Below are 19,770 nucleotides of genomic sequence, written 5' to 3'. Positions count from 1 at the left end.
GCAGAGTTCCCTGCATGAGAAAGGCAGCAGCCATTAAAGGGAATAGAAAGAGAAATAGCAAAAGAGACACGAGGTGCAGCTGAAGTGCAACACACTAAAAGAAGACATGCAGGAGGATGATGGTGCTAAGTGCTGTAAAATAACTCAATCTCTTACTCGTCTTCAAAAGCAGGTGGCCCAGCAAGTTTCAGGAAAATTAGGCCTATAATTGTTTGGCCAGTGATGCAATTTTTAGGATCTTGTCACTGAAATGGATTTTTTTTTTTAGCTCTAAGAGGTTTTTCAGGAGAAGTGGTTGGTAGGGTTATAAGGTAAGGTTTCAGATATAGGGTTTTATATATATTATTGAAAATATATGCATTCGTGTATATGTCAAATGTGATCTTTCAAAACCCGTTGAACGCCTAGTTGACCCCAAGTCCAATTAGGTTGATCCAAAGTTACAGTCAGACGTGTCGGCTGGCAAAACCAGCAGTGAGCTAAATTCTTCTCATTTTGTTTGACCCACGAGCATCGGCATTTTAATTATAATCGCTCTGTTTGTAGTTCTCCTTCACACCATTGCAGACAGCAGCTGCTAATTTTGCTCGCTGTCTGGTTTTGTCTGAAATGTTCTTATTTCTGCTGCCAAGCCCCCATGTTTGCCATTGAGAACTGAAAAACTAATATCAAAAGCTCATCTAATTCAGTCATTTGTCAAATTTAGTATCACACCTTTTGAATAGGTCGCATTAGTCTTTAATAAGGAGACGTGGCATCTTTATGTGTTCAATTTGTGAGACTGGAAGACGATCAAAGTGTAACAGCAGGATACAGGTTCAGTTTCAGCAGTTTGTTTTTTATACACTCTGGTGTTGTTTTCTGTATCTTTTCTTATTCCTAACTGGCATATTGAATATTTCAATAGCCCCCAACCCCCCAACCCTGAGGTAAAAGTAAAGTATTTGCTGATGTAACTCTTTCATAAAGTGGGGAACTGAGTTTTGTTTGATCATTTAGAGAGCTTCATAAATTATATCTTACACAGAGAATGCTGGTAAACCAGAAAAAAATGAAGGAGCGTCACGGCTCCTCTCGGTTTCCCCATCTTCCCCTTATACAGCAACACCAGTGTGTGTCCGAGAGCTACACACCCCTTTTTGCAATTCAAATCAAGGATGAGCTGGCACTCTGCAAGCTCTGTGTGTAGGCTAGCAATGCTGCCTTGGGATCCTACGCTGCAGTCACAGCTCAGTTTTAGAATTACATCCATCCTCCTGTGCAGGTGAAGGACCGACCTCCACAACAGATTGCATTAGATTCATGAGGTCTTCTTAGGGATGTCAACTATAACCGATACAATGCAATTAGAGGTTCACCTGAATTAGCCGCCATATCTACTACCTTCTCTTCACAGTCCCACGATATACTTGGTCAAAACATGTTTGGGTGCAAGTATGAGAATTAAATAAATCCAGTCAGTTTTCAGAGGGAACCCAAGTTCCAAAGATGCTCAGCTCTGGTTTTTGGTCTTTCTCCCTGCATCCTTTTCTGCCTTCATGATCCAGTTTGTTGTGACCACCATGCAGTCATTTGGTCGCTGCATTAGCAAGTAACAGTGACGTGTGTTGTGGCTAAAGTAGCTTCCTGCAGTACTGTTCTAAAACTCACTGACTGGCTGCACATTTGAAGGTAAACATAATCTCCTTTCAACAATGGTGATTTTCACGGGAGGGGAAAGTGTTGCTATTTTTACCGAAAAACAAATAATTAATCGTGTGAGCCTTGGCGTTCTGCGAGGTATAAGATTAGCAGCGGTGGGAGTACTTCAGTGGAACCAAAAGCTCTCCTACGCTGCCAAGTATATCAGCTGCAACCCTCCCCTTCTCCTCTTAAATAATTCCCCCCCTGTAAGACTGTCTGTGCGAGGCTGACAAAAGATGGCGCAACACCAGGAATGTATCACATGAAGTCCCATGCCTGCCAATTGTATTTCAAGAATTAAACAAAGCTTCATGAAAAAGAGGCCTTTACCGGATTGTCAGTCATAATTCGATTTCAAGTCAGCAGAAGATACAGTTAAAAGTAAGTCTCAAAATGCTGTGTCGCCCTCAACCACCCCAACAAAAAAGGAAAATCCCGAATCCCTAAATGAACACCGGAAAGTTAAATAAGCTCATCTAACTCATTTATTATGCATCACTTTTTGTTCTTGAAGTGTGCTAATAGTGCTAGTAATGCTACAGGAAGGGCTACTGTATATGTAAAACCATTTTGTGGGAATGAAAAAAAATAATCTTTAGAATCTTTTGACATTTCTCTAGAGAAATTAGCAAATCTTCAATTGAATTGTCAGGGAATTAGATTAGTTTTCAACATTTCTTGCTACTATTAGGTGGAGGCTGGTTTACTTAACAAAATCCATGAGTCACCTTCTTATCGCCAAAAGCCTTCCCAGCAGCGTTGGTAGGTTTCTGAAAGGATCGGGATTAACTCAAGTACGTTTCAAACATCAGCACTTCCAGTCTGATCCGGGCAGTGCAGTGAACAATCAACTGAGTAACAATAAGACTGATATTGGTGAGAATAAAAGATAATTGCAGTGAAAAAATCATTTCAAAACAACCCTGGTGTTACTGGGTATGTTTGATCCTGGTCGTCTAGCACCATATAGGCTCTTTAAACAAATCAAATAATTTGCTTTGTAGCAACATGTTGTGGCTAATTAGTTTCCTTGCTGTGTGTGTTCTGAGCCGTCTTTGCTGGCCTTTGAAGCTCTGTTGCCTGTATGCTTCCTCCCAGCAGGTGAGCATGTGCCCCTCTCTGTTAACTTTGTAGTTATTCACGGCAGCAGGTGCTTTCTCTGACACTTTTTGGGGCAGGTCTTCAGCCTTTGTCTCTGCAGCCCCAGGGGAGTGTTTCAGCCGTGACTTCACTGCACCTGATGCTCTGTGTCACGCGCGTTTGGCCATTAGACTCCCGCTCCCCCATGGTGTCACTGCGCTGTTATCACAGGAGTACCGAATATGCAAAACCAGGGTCCGGGATGATTAGCATTCTGAGAGGCACAGGAGCTCTTTCTGTATTTTCATATGAAAGAAAGTTCTTGGAACAAAGTTCAACATCAGAGTGTTAGATTAATGTAAGTTCTGCTTTGATGTTTATGCTCGGCATTCCTTCGGGGTAAACTGGGCGGTAGTAAGGGAAAGGGCTCAAGAGACAAGAGTGATTTGATTTATCCCAGCAGTTAGCGCAGCATTTCATTAACACCCCACAACTTACGTGGGGACTTTGATCTGGACTTAAACCCCTAAATATATCCACTGAATACCTGTCAGTATGGACTATAGCACTTATCATGTGCACTTAGTCATCAAACCAGAATGAGGGAATTGTTCTTTCTCCACAACTCCCAGCACACGGCGGTCACAGCTTATTAGCATTCAAAATTCCAAATGCACTTCCTTTTTAATGTTAGGTTGGTGTTGTGCTTACAATTTATGAATATCAATGAATATCTTCCTTCTTATTATTTTTCTTTGAATCTATATTTAGCTCTGCCCACTCACCCTAAGAACCCTTTCAACTTACAACATAATAAAGAAGTTTTTCCAGAGCAGCTAAAAAATCTTACCCAATCCCCTCATGCATTTGGGGTTAGAACCCCAAACTGTTCCGAAATCCAAAATAATCTTCCCAATAATTCTGATGCTCAAAACACAGACCTTCCTGCAGAATGATTGTTCAATGTTTTAGGAGGAGTGGGGGAGGATGGGAGGGGGGGGGGTGGGGGGTGAAAACCTAAGAATATTTTCTAGTTGAAGGCAGCTTAAATTCAGCTTCTTTTCAAATAAACGTGTGCTTATCTGCTCAGTGCCACAATCCCTCCCTCTCATTCGTTCTTCTGTCCCTCCCCTCTTCTGCTGATCCAGCTCCTCAGAATTCCTCCTGCTCTCCATTCAGCTCCATCCCTGCTCTCCCCATCCCTCCATCCGTGCCAGCCTCCCTGAAATGCCGCATTTACTCTATCTGCAAAAGGCTCTATTGGACAGCTTCCCGGGAACGGGACCCCTCTGAGGGAACAGTTAGTGTGTCAGAGCAGATGAATGCTTTGATCACAGAGAGTTCAACTCCTGCCGGTCCCAAACCCAAGTCCACCGTGGTGTGGCCCAGATAGGGTGGTGATCCCTCTCTGACCCACTGTCAGAAGATCTGGCCCGGGAGACGGTGATGTATATGTTTAATCTTCCAGACAGCATCTCAGAGTGGCGCTAAGGCAGAACTGGCGTTGACCAGCCCTAATGCAGTGAGGTAATCAACCTAAGTGGCTATTTATGAAGTAGGAGATGGTGAGGTCACTACTTGTTTGATTTTACTGCAAATCTAACAAAAACATTATATGCTTAATATACATAGATGGTGGACTATTTCAAAGACAGATGGGAAAGGGTGCCTTTATATTTCTCCAGTGGTGCTTGAATATTCACAGTGGATCCTTTGGGGCCTGTGAGATGGGGCTCTAGTCCATTTCATCACATGCCTGTTTGATTGCTCAAAGGGACCCAGCTCTCAGAGGTCCGGGAGTCAGGTCAGAGTCCCAGGCTCTTTGTTACACTCCTAGACCCATTTGTGGTCTGGAGAGACACATTAACCTTCTGGAAAGGGAAAGGCAATAAGATCTACAACTGACTGAGTGCTTCACAGTAGTTTCTCAACTTGTAGTTTGAAGATTGTGGCTTGTTGTGGGTTGTATGTATTTCTCGCAGGTAGTCTTTGATGGTATATGGTGGTGCTTTGTTCTCCCTGGAGAAAACAGAGGAGGTTAGACAGCAATAGCAAGCCGTAATTTCATTCTGTCCTCCTCTGGGTTGAGATATGAGGATTTTAGACATATAAGAACTATGAATTATCACCTCTGTGGCTCAGACCCCTCATTAACCGTAACAGGAGATGACAAGGAAAACATGAAACTTTTTATCTCCAGAAAGTTGCTGCAATAATAAAATAATAGGTTGGTCATATATAATCATCCCTTACCTCAATATGATGATGTCTTTTCAAACTCAATTACACATTAGCGGGGCGATTTCTTCCTTTATCTATCACACTTCATCAACTGGGGCTTGGCTGCATATTCTATCTTCCTCATTAGCAATCGGGCCATCACTCACTAATAATGGCCTATCAACACTGCCGCAATGACCAAAGTTACAGCAGGGGCGAGTGAAATATTAACTTCTGATGTTAACCTCAGGTCATGTTTCAACATTGTGGAATTAGATCAGATCTAGTCGATTACCATCATAAATCCAATTTGAAGCCGACTATGAAATAATGAAGGTAACACAGGAAAGGGTAAAAAGGAAAGCTGACCTTTTAAGACTTTATCTAATTAAGTCTCGAGATTCAACTTAACTGAAAATGTACTAACTGGCCAATTTTGTGTAGAAATACAATAAAAAAAGGACCATTAAAGAGCACTTTACCACATAGAAACAGTGCAGTGAGGGGGAAAAAGGGAATAAACAGGGCCTCAGGCAGGCATCCTGTTTTCTAAGCATCACCATTACCATAAATGAATGCTGACTGCCTGCAGTCAGGACCAATACACTATCTATAAAGGCTCATTTCTCACAAATTTACTTTGCTTCTGGTGTGATGGGGTTGCTCAATAAGTTCACTTTCACATATCTCTTCAGGCATGTCCACCACAGCCAGAGGTGCACCCGGCTGGTGTCACGTCGTCACCCCTTCCCGTCCTCTCCCATTACCCTTGCAGATATTATGGCAAACACGTGGCTCCAGGTTCCTGATGCAGGTCTGCCATTTGCTATTCCAGTAGGGAAAGTTGACATTGGGAAGATCCGTTCAAGACGGTGTGAGAAACGTCTTCTTTGTTGGTCAAATGAAGGTTTCAAACTGAAGCAAGTACTGTCTTCTGTCATTCTGTGTCTCCAGCCCACACACACACACACACACACACACACACACACACACACAGATCCACTCGTGGCGAACGTCCACATCTGCCAAGAAAGCACTTAAGCAAGAGTGGCATGGCAAATTTGATACTACTTGATTGTACTTTGCATACATATTGCGTTTTGTTCTTAAGGGCCACGACCAATGTCAAATAGACACTTGAGAATCAACAGCCATTACCGCGTCTCCTCACGTAAACCAAGTTTTCATCACGCAGGTCTGTCCTCATGGGACCATTCTGGTATAGAGCAACTTAATCTGTGCCCTTGATTTATTTTACGACGTACAGTAAAATGTGCCATCATCCTCGGCTGTTTCTTCGACTTGAGCCATTATCCCGCAGACAAGTTCATAAATTTTCCGGCTGAGTGATCTGATGCTCAATAATGCAAATGAGTTCCTCAATCTTAGCCCCACTCCAACTAGTAATTAAATCAGTGATTTATAGTTATAGTAGTATTAGAGGCACTAACACCTCGTATGTAAAACACATCAAGCTCCTTGTGATGCAGTGTGCTTCTGCAACCTTTGATATCTAACAGATGATATTTACAGCTGCCAGGTACAGTATAGCTGGCGTTCTGCACTTGGTGTTGCCTCTCTTTCACACATATGACCTAGAGACCTCCTGAGCAGGGTGTCGTCCATTTGAGCTCACCTTGTACTCCATCATGAGGTCAAGCAGAGCACCTGCTCACCTGCGTTACCAGGTGTGGGGGAAGACCCTGATCATGCACTCATAATGACTTGCCAGAAGGGAAGGGCATCACATGCAGCTGGTTTATTGCACATCTTTGCCATTTATCTTCAAATACCCAAGGATCTGTGGAACAGTTTCAGGTATTCTTTGTTGGAAGAGTTGTGGCCTCTTTACCCATCAGGTGTGATAGCTTCTCCACATTATGCTGATTAAAAATGGACCAGCGTCAGTGTCAAGGTGCCACATTCCTGTCACTGCTTAAAGAGCTTATGATCGGATGATCGATGGTTCCGTCCACAGGATCAATAGTATCATTCCTGCACAGGGAATAGAATCAGCAACGCTCTCTGGCTTTTTAGGTAAAGCCCATCAACCTCAACCTGAAGTATAGAGTATGCCAATGATTTAGAGCAATTGATCAATTATTTTTCTTCCATCAGTGTCTAGACTTCTTGCACTCACCTTCCTTCCGAGTCTATTCAATCCACTCCACTTTTTAGCCACTTGGGCTGTGTTGAACATTCTCTGACCTTCATATCCTTTCTGTTGGACTTATTACTGAACAAAATTGGCTCCAGGCTCGAGACACCACAGCTTTTCTAAAAGACTGCAGCTCCACTAATCCCAAGCAGAAAATCAATTCATGAATTAATTGTTGAGCATGTCTTGTAGATCAATCTTTCATTATTATTGCAGCCAGGGAAAACTGGCGGCAGCATGTCTGTTCATATCTGCCAGCGGCAAAATTGGAACAGTTCTAACCTGTTGCAAAATCTTTGGGCTGCACCCGCATGCCAATATGCCTCGGGTGGCATTGATGCAGTGTGATATCTAATTTGTCAACAACAGCGGCAGCATCATGCAGAACGGAGAATGCAAACAAAAACATGGAAAACGTCTCAGTAGACCTCATTGGTATCCCTGTAGAGTAGCTTTTCTGTGTTGGGAAATGTTGTGGGTCACTGGCTTTGTTTGGATTTCACAATAAAAGCACATACGGTTTTAGTCAGTGTTGATGTGGAATGGGATTTGATAATCATCGGTGATCATTTTTGTTGCCCCATATCTGTCCAGCAATGTCAAATCTAGCTATTATATTCAAAGGGACTCTCAAAGCATCACCATGGAAACGGCAATTTCATAGTCGCAGAGAATGAAGAAGTGCCTTCTCTCTTTCATAACATAATTTCATTCTCGCAGCTCTGGTCTGTGAGTTCTCGCAGCTATTTCTTGACACATTATCAGTCTTTCATGTGGTGTCTGAGAACGTATGTGTGATTGGTCAGAAAATGTTCGCTAGTGTGAGAGATTAAACAATAGTGGACAGGTTTAAGGTTCATTTGGCTGAGGTGGCGAGGCGCTACGGACATTTGCCCAACACATCATATAAGGTGCAGTAAGACTCTCAAATTAAAAATGGTAAAAGAAGAAGCTTGTACACATGTTGTAGCTGTTTTAGCCACCACGAAAAAGCCATGAAATGTCTCTGTTCTTAAGAAATATGCAACAGCCTGAAGTGCTGTAACCTTGAAAATGTGTAGGCTTTGGAAAAAACAATGGAACGAGTAATCAGACACAATCCAAACATTAAAATGTAATACATTGGCAGATTTTTGGACCTCAGAACCTTTTGAATAATAAGCTTTGTTTTGTTTCAGGGGAGCCATGACTCAGTGAATATTTTGCACTGTTATCTTCTCTAACATAACCCTCCTCAATAATCCTGAAAGACATTTCACCCTTTTCCATCTAGAATATCTCCTTAATGGAATTTGTTAAACTTCTTGGCCATTTTAAGTTGAAACAACCCCAGTGGATTACAGTTTTGTGATAGAGTTGAAATGAAAGTTGGCTTTGGCTGGAAATGCTGTGACCTGCATGAATACAAATGTCCGTATCTGAGACTAGTTTTACTTTTCTAATGAACTTCGGAAAGACTGCAATATGTGATGGCACAACAATAATGTGCACACTCTAATCTACAGTTTTGCATCAAGATTGGACTTGAGAAGCTGACATATACTTAAATTCAACATTTTTAAAGGAACTTATTGAGGTTGTAGTTTTTTTTTTGTTTTTTTTTTGGCAGTGCAAAATAAGGAACAAGACCATGGCATTTAGGAGGCTTGTGATGTCGTTTTACCTAATCAAATTTTGCTCCCTTGTTATGGAACAAGAACTTTAGTCTATTAAAATGTAGGACAAATGTCAGGTCATACTCATTATTGTAGGTCAACAACTTTAAAATCCTATTTAAAACAAACATCCAGCTGTCCAAAACTGCCTTTCTTCATCCATCATTCATGCAGTAAGGTCACGGAATATTTTTACCGCTTCCAGCCCTCTCTAGCCATATCACTGCTTGCTCGTCTACCTCCCCTACTGCTCATCTCTCTCTTTGCACCCTCATTCTGGCTCCTCAACCTCAGCTTGTCTCTGGTGAAAGCACCAAGCTGACATTAACGGCACTATAGGATAGAAAGGTTAATTAAGACCAACTGTTCCCGGCCTGTTCCTCGGCACCATCTGCTGTGGAACATCGGTTAAACAGATCCAGACTCCTGACAAAGCATTGAGTGCAGCATGGAGAAACTGTGTAAACCCTCATGGCAGGTTGTCTTCTAAACAATGGAAATGATTTTACAAGTTTTAAATCAAAGTCCTGTCTGGCCCTGCTTATTGAACATTAGCAGACTGAGTCCACTTTTGAGTCATCTCTGGAGTTTTTAAGTGTCCAAAGTCAGCTCACATTTTCACCATTTGTATCATGTTGTCATAGATGTTTAGGCAGAATAGTTGCAGCAGAGGGATAAAACATTCCAAAGAGAGAACACATTTTCCTTAATTCATGGAAAACTACCACTTCCTCTGGAACAACAGGTTGTCTGGATCACGGCATGAAGCCTTCGGAACCATGTGGGGATAAAGAACCTCCATCAAGGTAGTGCCTTTCAATTCCCCCCAGCCAATTCTTTTTGCTGGTGTATAAATTGGAACACAAATATAAATACAGATAGATATAATCTGAATTCAGGCTGCAGACGATCACTAAGTGTCTAATAAATTACATTAAAGCAGTGTTGAAAAACAATCAAAATAATGAGGCTTCAGAGGATTCTCGACTCTCTTTAACTCCTCCTTTATTGTCTCTGTCTGTGCTTCTTTCGGGCTTCCTCACTTTGATCCTTGAACCTGCAAATTTTGCATGTTGAGTTACTCTTGACAGAGAGGAGGCGAGAGTTTTGCAGAGGCAACATGAAGAGGAAAGCGATAAATTAAATATGCTCAACATGGACGTCAAGGGCAGAGGAGGCAGATAGAGCTGGAGGCAGCCAATCTGAATATGTAGCATTGGAACAAAACAACAGTATTCTCAATATGAAAGGATCTAGTGAGCACTCTAGTTTACCAGGACCAATTCAGGCTGATAGTCCCTCACAGAGCTGGCTGTTGTTGGAAGCATCATTTTCAACCTGCAATAAATAACAGTTGACAATGGGAGAATGTTTTATTTGAGTCATGGAAGGAAAACAAATAGTGGGAATAAGCATATTTTCCTACAAAGATTGTTTCTGCCTAAACTATTAATTGGAGGTCAAATATCCATTTTGGAATCACACATGCTGGCTCTGAACATGTTTTTTTTTTTTTTAAATACATTTGGTAAGAATATAAGACCTACTTTCCTTCCTTTCTTTTTGAAAAAGGGACTTTAGTCATAGAGGTCATAATATGATAATTGTTGTAATGTGTTTCCCAAGTACTATTAATGAACTGAAGGTCTTTTGTACATTCAAGGCTACTGTTGAATCATAGCGGGAGCAGCCATGGAGAAGGACCTGCATGAAAATCTGGATGTCTATGTCAACTTGATTTGTGCCATCAGATCGATCATGTCCTGGAAGAGTTCAAGTCAATCACAGCATCAATTTAAAAATGCTAAATAAAACCAGCGGAATCTGTTTCCACCCTGAGCAGCATTCATCTTCAGTAAAGGTCGCATTTAAATGACACATTCTGTCAATTTACCCAGTTGGCTTCTGGCAGTAACTCAGGCATACAGCAGAACCGGAAAATCCATCGAACATGCTGCGCCAGAGAATGCCGGAATGATCACCATTGAGGAGTGTCATTGCATGCCTACCCTGCCATGTCTTCACATTGTTTCTTGTCCTTTCGTTCTTATTGCCAGAGGATTAAATGATGCCTTCTACGCCACGCCAAGGCCCTTTCCCCAAACAAATCAGTTACAAACAGGAAAAGCAATCACACCAATGCAGTTAGCAAGTGAATGGAACAGCAGACGCTGAAAAGACACTTTCAGACTCACTCTGCTCGTGACATGGGCATGACTATCCATTCACTTAAATTCCTCACTCATGTTTTCATATTCAAATGATGTCGGTTTCTCGGAGGACAAGTCCCTGTGCACCTGGAATTTATGGTGAAAAACACATAAAGTGGATTTTTTAGTTGGGTATTGTAGTCCATAGAATGTTTGGGATGGACTACAAACATGACAGCAAACTCATTTGTCACTTGGTGAACATTACATTCTTAACTATGAGCCACTGTTATAAATAAACACCACCGTCCTAGCATCTCTCTTCAAACCCATCCGAGCTATGCTGTGATATCGTTGCGCTTCCTGGTTCAAGATGTAATCAGCCACCAGCATCATAGTGATTGTAAATGCTTATTCCATTTTTTCATGCTAAACTGAAAAGAAATGTCCCTTTCCCTCAAATATAAAATGACCAATATGAGTAACTAATCGATGCAAGTACAGAGACGACTTTCGAGTAAATCTAAAGGTTTTAAGAAATGCAAAATTAAAGAGAAGATCAGCTTGCTGTTGATCTAGTCAGCATGGGGAAATAAAGTAAAAATAAAGGTGTATGGAAACCCAGTGCAAAACTCTAGAATTAAGATAGCTATTAATAAAAGTAACTGATGTTTTGCAACATAATTGAAAGTTCCAGGTTGGATTAAATAGGTGAGTAGGGTGTGAATGAGCTGTACGTGTGTTTCCCTGCTGGTTAATCAGCCACACCATCCTCAAATCAGCACTGAAAGAAAGAAGAGTGGGGAGGAAACAGACAAATGGCACAAAAATAAGAGAATAAGTCAAATGAATAATTGCCTCAATTCGACCGCAACTGGAAAAGTGAAGCGCATGTAAATGTGTTAGTCTGACTAATATTCAACCTCTCTTTATAAGACTACCAGATAATGCAATAGCAACAGCCAATCCTTAATCTGAGTCCACATGCTCCACAACCCCACACTGTCCTATGATCCCGGAGAAAAACCTTCCAAGAAAGTTAAAGGGGACTCAAGGGGGTTTTTTGTGGTGTAATAGGTCAGCTGGAAAGGGGGCTGTGTTAACCTGCTGAAAAGATGCCTATCGCCACCTAGTGGTGAGGAGGCCAGCAAGTTCCCGTCAGTTATACGATTTTCTTTCTTTTAAACTGAAACAGGGACAAAATTCCAGCGAGAAACCTCAGTCAAATTTTGAGCATAGCTCGATGAAACTCTGCATTTAGACGTGCTGACAGAAGCTACATTTCTTCTGATGCTTATCTGTAGGTGAAGTTGACACAAGTGATGAAGGAGCCTTTACTAAAACACGAGGTTAGAGACACCGGAGAGGGGTACCGTGTTGAAAATTCATGAGATAGCCATCTAGCCATCACAAATATTGCCTCCGCTCATCCATCCTGAACGCGCACTGTGCATTGAAGTGCTTTTATTCCTCAGCGTGTACGTCGACACTTCGGGCGCACACACACAGACCCACCACATGAGCCTCTCTAGTAAGTTGATCATTGTTGAGCAAACGGTCCAATCTGTCAACATCCTGGCTGGTAAAAATTCCCAGCCATAACATTCAAATGCATCAACATTCAATTCTCCGAGATTGTCAGGGTAGCTACATTTCATTGTCCTAAAATTTGAACCGTCACTGCCTTTACACAATATACAGTTAGATGTGAACAGACAATATGCAGATGTGAACTGAAACAGGTCTGACTTACAGATGGTGGCAGCTTGCTCGGTATTGTACTGATAGTATCAGTTTTTGTTAAAGATACCTGAATAGTCTGAAAAACAGAATCCGGATCCAGAGTTTAGCAGCCACCATCAGCTTCTCATCTCTGATCACTTATACTCCTTCAGTTCGTCCCTCCAAACCATCATCCATAGACCAGGAAGTTAATGCGCTCAGATCTTCATCACTGTCAGTGTAGGAGGTCAAGAAAGCGGACTCCTCCTCTCATCTGGAGGCTTTAATCATCCGTCTGCTTCCTTTCATTCCTGCTTTTATGTCTGTCTCATCAGTGTCTCCTGATTGATATGCTACGGGTAATCGCATGCCTGAATGCAAAAACCAAAAAAACAAGCATTGGGCCCACACATATGATTGTGTTTTGCTTCATCAATTCTATGTGAAAGGACAAAAGGGGGTGAGGTGGCCGAGTGGTGAAGGCGATGGACTGCTAATCCATTGTGCTCTGCATGCATGGGTTCAAATCCCATCCTCATCGGTTGCTCTAACCAAGATGCCCTTAGATTTTCTTGAATGCCCAAATATTCAGCACAGCCGTCAGTGGCTCCCATCAATAGTAGTTGTATGATATGATAAAAGTCCAAGTGCTGCATTTCTTCCTTCCATTGCATTGACTCTAGTGAAGCTTTGTTAGATTTTATGTATGAATTCTGAGTTGGTGTCTCTATATCAGCTAATTTGCATGTGCAATCACATTGTAAAGGGCAATGCAATTAACACATCATCAAATATCACAAAATCAAAGCAGAAACACATCAGGAACCTTTTTGCAAACAAAGGCCGACAAACAAAAGAGTGATGTCCTGCCTGCTAAACGCTCACCGGGGGTTAAGCACACATAAAAAGGCAAAGAGCCTCATTAGTGCAAATGTAAATAAATAGAGACAGATGATGCAGACAGAAATTTAAAAAGGCCACAGGCTTCAGTCTCATAGAGATATCTGCCGTGGCAAGTCAAGTCTCAGTGTGTTAGCATCAGAACTACCTGATGGGCCCACATACCAGCACCCAGCACGCCCTACACGTGCTCATTACCAGAAAAGATCACATAGAACTCAGTGATTCACATGTGGTTAACCATTTACTCAATTTTGATCTATTTGAGTTGCAGAAGTTACACAAATAAAGTTACCTCCTGTAGTTGTCCAGCTTCCCATTTGTGGTGCTACAGGAGGGAAATGGCCCACAAGTGAACCTGCAAAAGGTGGCCATTTTATTTTGAGTTACCGGGGCATAATTCTCAGTGTGGTCACGGTCATGCAAAGGTTTCATTTACTGGCACAGAAAACGTGTCCATGTTTGGTGGGAGCTCACCCCGGGAGGGGTGAAGGTCCAGGTTGAGTGGAGGGTAATGATGATGACGGTGGTGGTGGTGGTGTTGGTGGTTGCTTCTTTTAAACCTACAAAAGTTGGGAAACGCCACCAAGTCATTCACTTGAGACTTTATTTGGTTGCGCGAAAACACATTCATTTAAGATCTTTAAGAGTGGTCAGAATTTAAACCCCTAAACATGTGTGTATGCACCAGAATGGGCTGTGAATACACGCCGAGCATTTTTTACTGTCTTACTTTTATGTTGCATGTTCATGCTGGAGTCTTTTTAAAGAAGAGAAACACAGAAGCCTCAGAGGAAATGCGACAAAAGCTACTGTTGCGCATTATGAATGGAAAAAAGCCACAAGAGAGTGTCTTTAATTGTGGAAATTTCAGACATTCAGGGCTCATTTAGACAAAGTCAGCTGCCTGTCAGTCTTTGTGGAGGATCCCCCCAGGGCACGCTCCCTCTGTTTTGGATGGAAGAGGCATATGGAAGGGTTCATCACATATGCGCTTTGCTCTGTTGCTGCGCTGGATGTTTGTCTTTGTCGCTGCTGTTGCTCTGTCAGGAGGCACCAACCCTCCAGGTCCTCTGCTGCCGACGCGACAATTAAAAGTTGCTTTGTTTAAAGAAACAATATCTGGATTCAGATCCTGACGATTCTCTTTGACTACCCTTGAAGAGTCTAATTGACATCAGCGACAGGTTCGTTGAATCATTCTCATTTTTGAGGTTCACTTGTGGACTTGCTCACCTCTGATTGTAAACAACAACCATCCGTGTTTTATCTTGATCACTACACATTAACAGATGGTGGTTTGTGCTGATTGATGTCAGTGTGTTTTGAAATCTGAAGCGGTGACAGTGTGCACTTTAATCCCAGAGCTCGTGTCTGTGTGCATTTGCATTTGTGACCATTTAATTTTGTTCTTGCAGTCAGTATTAATCATGTACACACTTGTCTCAACTCGCTCCCCCGCTGCAGCAACTGCCACTCCTGATATAATTGTTTACACCCCAGATGTTGCAAATATGGAGCTCGAAGGTGCAGTTCCTTTCAAAAACAGCTTTATTTTTCATCTCCATCGCCGGTCGCTGCTGTGGGAAACAACATCTGCCGCAGCTCAGGCTGCAGCGGGGTGACAGGTGCCTGCTTACGTTGTTTTCATTTTCATTGTCAAGGCCGTACTTAGAGTCAATTTATTATCACCGTAAAAGACCTTTATATAGGCGGAGTTAGTCGAGGAGGCTCGCCAAATAGCTGCGGTTCAATGTCACTTGTTATTAGGCGCCGTGGAGCAAAGCTGGACTGAGCATGTTTCACTGCTGGTTCTGACTTTTGTCTCTGTAATTAGCCATCAGGAGCTGCCAGCACTTTTAGGAACTTTCCTTTGTTTTTCAAACATTTTTGTCACTTGATTATTCCTCTAACTTTAGTGCTGCTGTAGACTCAACCGGGCCAAACATTTGGATTACCTCCCTGAGTTTTCTCGGATGCAGCGCAGCCACGCTGACTCCATAGATGCACGCTATGAGCTGTGTGTTCAGTTGGTCCATAAGAGGCCCAACAAACCATCTGCTGCTTAGATATACTCTGACCCCCACACCACTGAGGCATATCCATGCATACAGCCTGCCAGGTTGTTAATCTCCGTGGGGAAGATGGGGCTCATCATACTCCATTTGGACAGACAGGCAACAGGTAAATCCCCTCTGAACGCTCAGTGCTCATTATTACAGATTAATACTTTGTCCTGGTGGTGCTGCTGTACGTCCAGTCAACATGTATTAACAGGCCTCTTTATTTTAGTGCTACCGTTGAGCTAGCATGTACAGTAAACTGCTGATGATAATGATCTTATAGCTCCAAATCCTGACACTTGGTCTGGGTATCCCAGATATCAAGATGAACCCTTTAGTTTAATTTTTTTGACACTATTAATCATTTAAAGATATATAAGCTAGTCCATATGTATATAAACTCTACAGAATGAAGTTAACAACGAAACACTCACACTATAAGTTTTGGCTAAAATGCTGAAAATTGCAATCACAGACTGTTAGCAGTGAACATTTTTACATGCAATCCTTCACAAAGTTTCCTTAGCTTACAGAATGGGATGAAAATGGGGTTAAACTAGTTAAGTATTTATTAAACAGATGTTGAACCACGCAAAAACATAATCCTGGCTATAGAAATTAGATACCAATGATCAAAAGTCGCAAATCTCAAAAACAAAGTAGAATTTTAGAGCTTTAGCGTTAGCACCAACATGCTCGGGCCTGTACTGTGACCTGTACCCCTCTTATACCTGCGGAAAGGTCCCTATCTGTGCCCAACGAGCCGCTCTCCGCTGACCTGAATTCAAATCCTCCCACAGCAGTTGTGTTTGTGGGCCACATTAGCATCTCTGCTGTGTCTTTGAGCCTCTGATGTAACTCATTTAGAAAACGGAGGGATGATTTAGAATGCGCTTAAGGAGAAAATGCATGTGTCCTACTAATAAATAATTAGCTTGGGGAGTAAATACAAATGTGTTTTACCTACAACAGCATTTTAACAATAGTTTGTCTTATTGCAGCAGTTGCTACAGCTCTGCTGTTTGTAGAATCCTTCTGAGGATTGAAAATGTGGTTAAAAATAAGTGTTCTTGCTTGATATCTTGGACTGATTTATTTATTTTATTAGGAGGTATGGACAGCCACGGCGGAAAATGGCTCATTGGGCACAAGATATGAGATAACAATGTGGCCTGTGTCACCTTTGTGGCGACAGCAACGACACCTCCCTAATTGCGGAGCAGTAGCTATGACGATTTCCGCGGGTTGACACCAGCGGTGCCCAACGAGAGAATCACTACCCCGACACAAATAGTTCATCATTACCTACTGAGAACGGCGTGTCCTCTTCAACATCGCTCACGGTAACGTCACATCCAATAATAACCTGCTTGTAATAAGGGTATATATCTGGCAGCGGCTGAAGCCTGAGCGTTTCTCCTCACATGCTGCCAAAGCAACGACCTGCACGTGTAAAATTAGCCACAACGAGCCAACAAGTGGTGTTTGCCTCCAAAGCACTAACATCCTGCTTGTAAAATTAATTAGACCTGCAGGTCACTGACCGCTGTTCCCCCAGAGCGAGAATAAATGCTACTAAACAGGAGATGGTGGACAAAATTAGACCTGCTTATGACGGCTAGCAAAACCAGCAGCGGCCCGGTTCTGATGTGGAGTGTATCTCAATTATCTCAATTGTCATGTTGTAGTCAATAGCTAATGTAAGATGCTTCGAAGAGAAAGAAGCAAAGTCTGCAGCTCGGACTCAGATGCTGAAGAGTCTGACAAATTTGATGTTCTTGCTTGATAGAAGCAGGCTGTTCAGTGGCTCCGCACCAATCGTGACAGCTTAGCCCATCAAAGGAAGTGAGTCAGGGATTTGGAGATTGCATCTTTTCCAACCACCCCCTCACTTTCACTTAAAAAAAAAAAAAGAAAATCATCAAGGAGCACAATCATGTCTTTAAGGAAGACACCCCATTTGTATTCTGGCTCCTCGTGTGTGAGAGTGTGTTTGTGCGAGTGAATGTGGGAGAATGGGCAGGCAGCGAGGGTTGGGGGGGTGTATAGGAGAGAGGAAGGATGAATCCATTGCGTTGCGGCGGAGAAGTGTGACAGAGCAGGCATTTATTTGAACAGAGTGCGCCGCTGTAGCAGGACGGATGCAGTGGCAGCGGTGGCAGCAGTAGCCCTCCTCTGTCAGTCAGCGCCTCCACAGCTGGAGATAAGGTGGACGCGAGGAGGTGGAGACACGTGGGACACATGCTGGAAATGCAACACCTCTCCAATGCCACCCTTCTGGAATACAACACCGGCGTTCCCCCTTTCGGGTCTCAGAATATCAGGTCCTTTTGCTTTCTGATGCTCCTCGGTCAATCTGCTACTCTCGGATCGCTCTTGATTTTAGAGGAGCCCTTCGCACTAAAGGGAAGCGTGATGTGAATGAAAACCACTGCCATTCTCTGTACAGGTCACAATTAAGCACCGGCGGAGGACTCAAACGGTACCGCAAGCATGCAAAGCCCCCTGTGTGCTCCACAGAGGTTCTACTGCAGGGCTGTCGCCTGCTGAACTCAGGGGAGTTCTTCAAAAGTGCACAAGAGACGTTCCAAGAAGCCTTCAACCTTGCTTGCTTCCTTCTTGGCTTTGTAACAAATTGTGGAGAAAACTGAGCAAATGCAAAGCACCAACAAGTGTCCTTGCATTCCCATCCTCCGCTGCTGAGTTTCAGCCATTCTTCATGACCTGGACTCTCGCCTGGACCCTCGGTGAGTAAGCAAACTTCTCCATGGCCGAGATTTTTCTCTGCGATCCCTTATTTGTCTTCACACCCACGCTTGCGATGTGCCTTCACAACCAGGTAACCACTCAGGAGTTGGTCCTCATGAAAGTGAGCGTGTGACAGTTAGTGTGCTCGTCGCGTCGCCCGGCGTGTTTCACGAGTGCGTCTTTGTTGACGCTTTCTGCAGTTCTGCTTTATATTCACGCGATCTGACTTCTGCCACTTCCAGTTTGTCTGTGACCCTGGCAGCAGCTGAGAACAGAAAGACGCCACACACCTCCGCTAATATAAATAGACAGGCAAGCTGATAGATAACATGGCTTCTACACTACAAACTTGTCATTTGGTTGCTAAACTACCATTCGCTCACGAAGCGGTAATCACACCGCCCGTCAGGACAGATGTGATTTAATCTGTTTGGAAGACCAAATAATTGATCACTTTTGGTCTTAGTGCTTGGCTGGAGGGATGGATTTCTACCTGTGTCTCTCTCAGATGTTGCCCCACCTGCTTTAACCACCATGCATGCAAGGTTTTAAGAGGTACGTCTTTAAACTTTTGTAGCAGAGCGGCGTGGAGAGGAGGCGTGGCAGCCGGATCTGGGAAGGCAGATGCAGGTGGATCCCTGGTGCAGGGTGGTGCAGTGGGAAGGGAGGAGGAATAGGCACGTAGAAGGTGTGTGATGGCAAATGTAAGTCTAGGCGCACTTGATCCGGTCCTCTCATTTCAGATTGTGACAGTAGTAACGTGTGGAAAAGAGGATTATATAAGTCAACAGTGCATTTTATGGACCAGGATGCTTCTAATGTCAGGTGCCGAGTGACAATCTGGACTGAACGTTAATGTCTTTGCCATCAAATATCTAATTTTGTTATTTGCATATAGTGCCTCTGGACGTCCACCACACCTCCTTTCTTGCTCATGTCCTTGACGTTTACAGGGTTCGGGCTTGTAAAGTCAACAAAATTGTAAAACTGCACTTGAGGGCCGTGCCAGCATGGAAAAAGTCACTTATTTTTCACTAAATAACAAAGAGGAGTCAACTCCCACCACAGCAGCTACGTATCAATCAGAATTTTCAGCCATAAATCTTTTCCATTGTATTTAACAATCAGAAAGGGCCCGAAACGCTGGCGGTGGGTTGTTCCTATTATAACAGTCGCACCAGGGAACCGGCTGAGATAAGACAGAGGTCACGTTAGCATTACACAAGCATGTTTGCGTGTTTGTATGCAAACAGTGAGTCAGAGATGCTGGACAAGTGCTGCGCCCCCGAGAGGGCGAGGTGATGAGGCATGTGTGCACAACCCTTGATGCCACTCGTGATTCTCGGAGCGGTGACGTGGCGATGAAAGGCCGGTAATTGCAGCTGATTAAG

The 19,770-nt window shown here is 43.1% G+C and overlaps 1 protein-coding gene and 1 non-coding gene across 2 annotated transcripts in view; both read left to right on the top strand.

Moving 5' to 3' along the window:
• Nucleotides 1–13,127: 13,127 nt before the first annotated feature.
• trnas-gcu (transfer RNA serine (anticodon GCU)) lies at nt 13,128–13,209 on the top strand. Its single transcript has one exon. It is a non-coding gene; the product is annotated as a tRNA-Ser (tRNA).
• A 4,493-nt stretch (nt 13,210–17,702) lies between these two features.
• lrrc4ca (leucine rich repeat containing 4C, genome duplicate a) overlaps nt 17,703–19,770 on the top strand; it is a 73,808-nt gene continuing 71,740 nt past the window's right edge. Inside the window, exon 1 of the mRNA XM_057052117.1 lies at nt 17,703–18,378. The gene's annotated coding sequence lies outside the window, so the exon portion shown is untranslated. The remainder of the gene's footprint in view (nt 18,379–19,770) is intronic.

The sequence above is a fragment of the Takifugu flavidus genome, chromosome 13 (genome assembly GCF_003711565.1).
Source record: "Takifugu flavidus isolate HTHZ2018 chromosome 13, ASM371156v2, whole genome shotgun sequence".
In the NCBI taxonomy this organism is placed as follows: domain Eukaryota; kingdom Metazoa; phylum Chordata; class Actinopteri; order Tetraodontiformes; family Tetraodontidae; genus Takifugu; species Takifugu flavidus.
The sequence above is the reverse complement of the archived record's forward strand: the minus strand, read 5'-3'. Positions and strand labels throughout refer to the sequence as shown.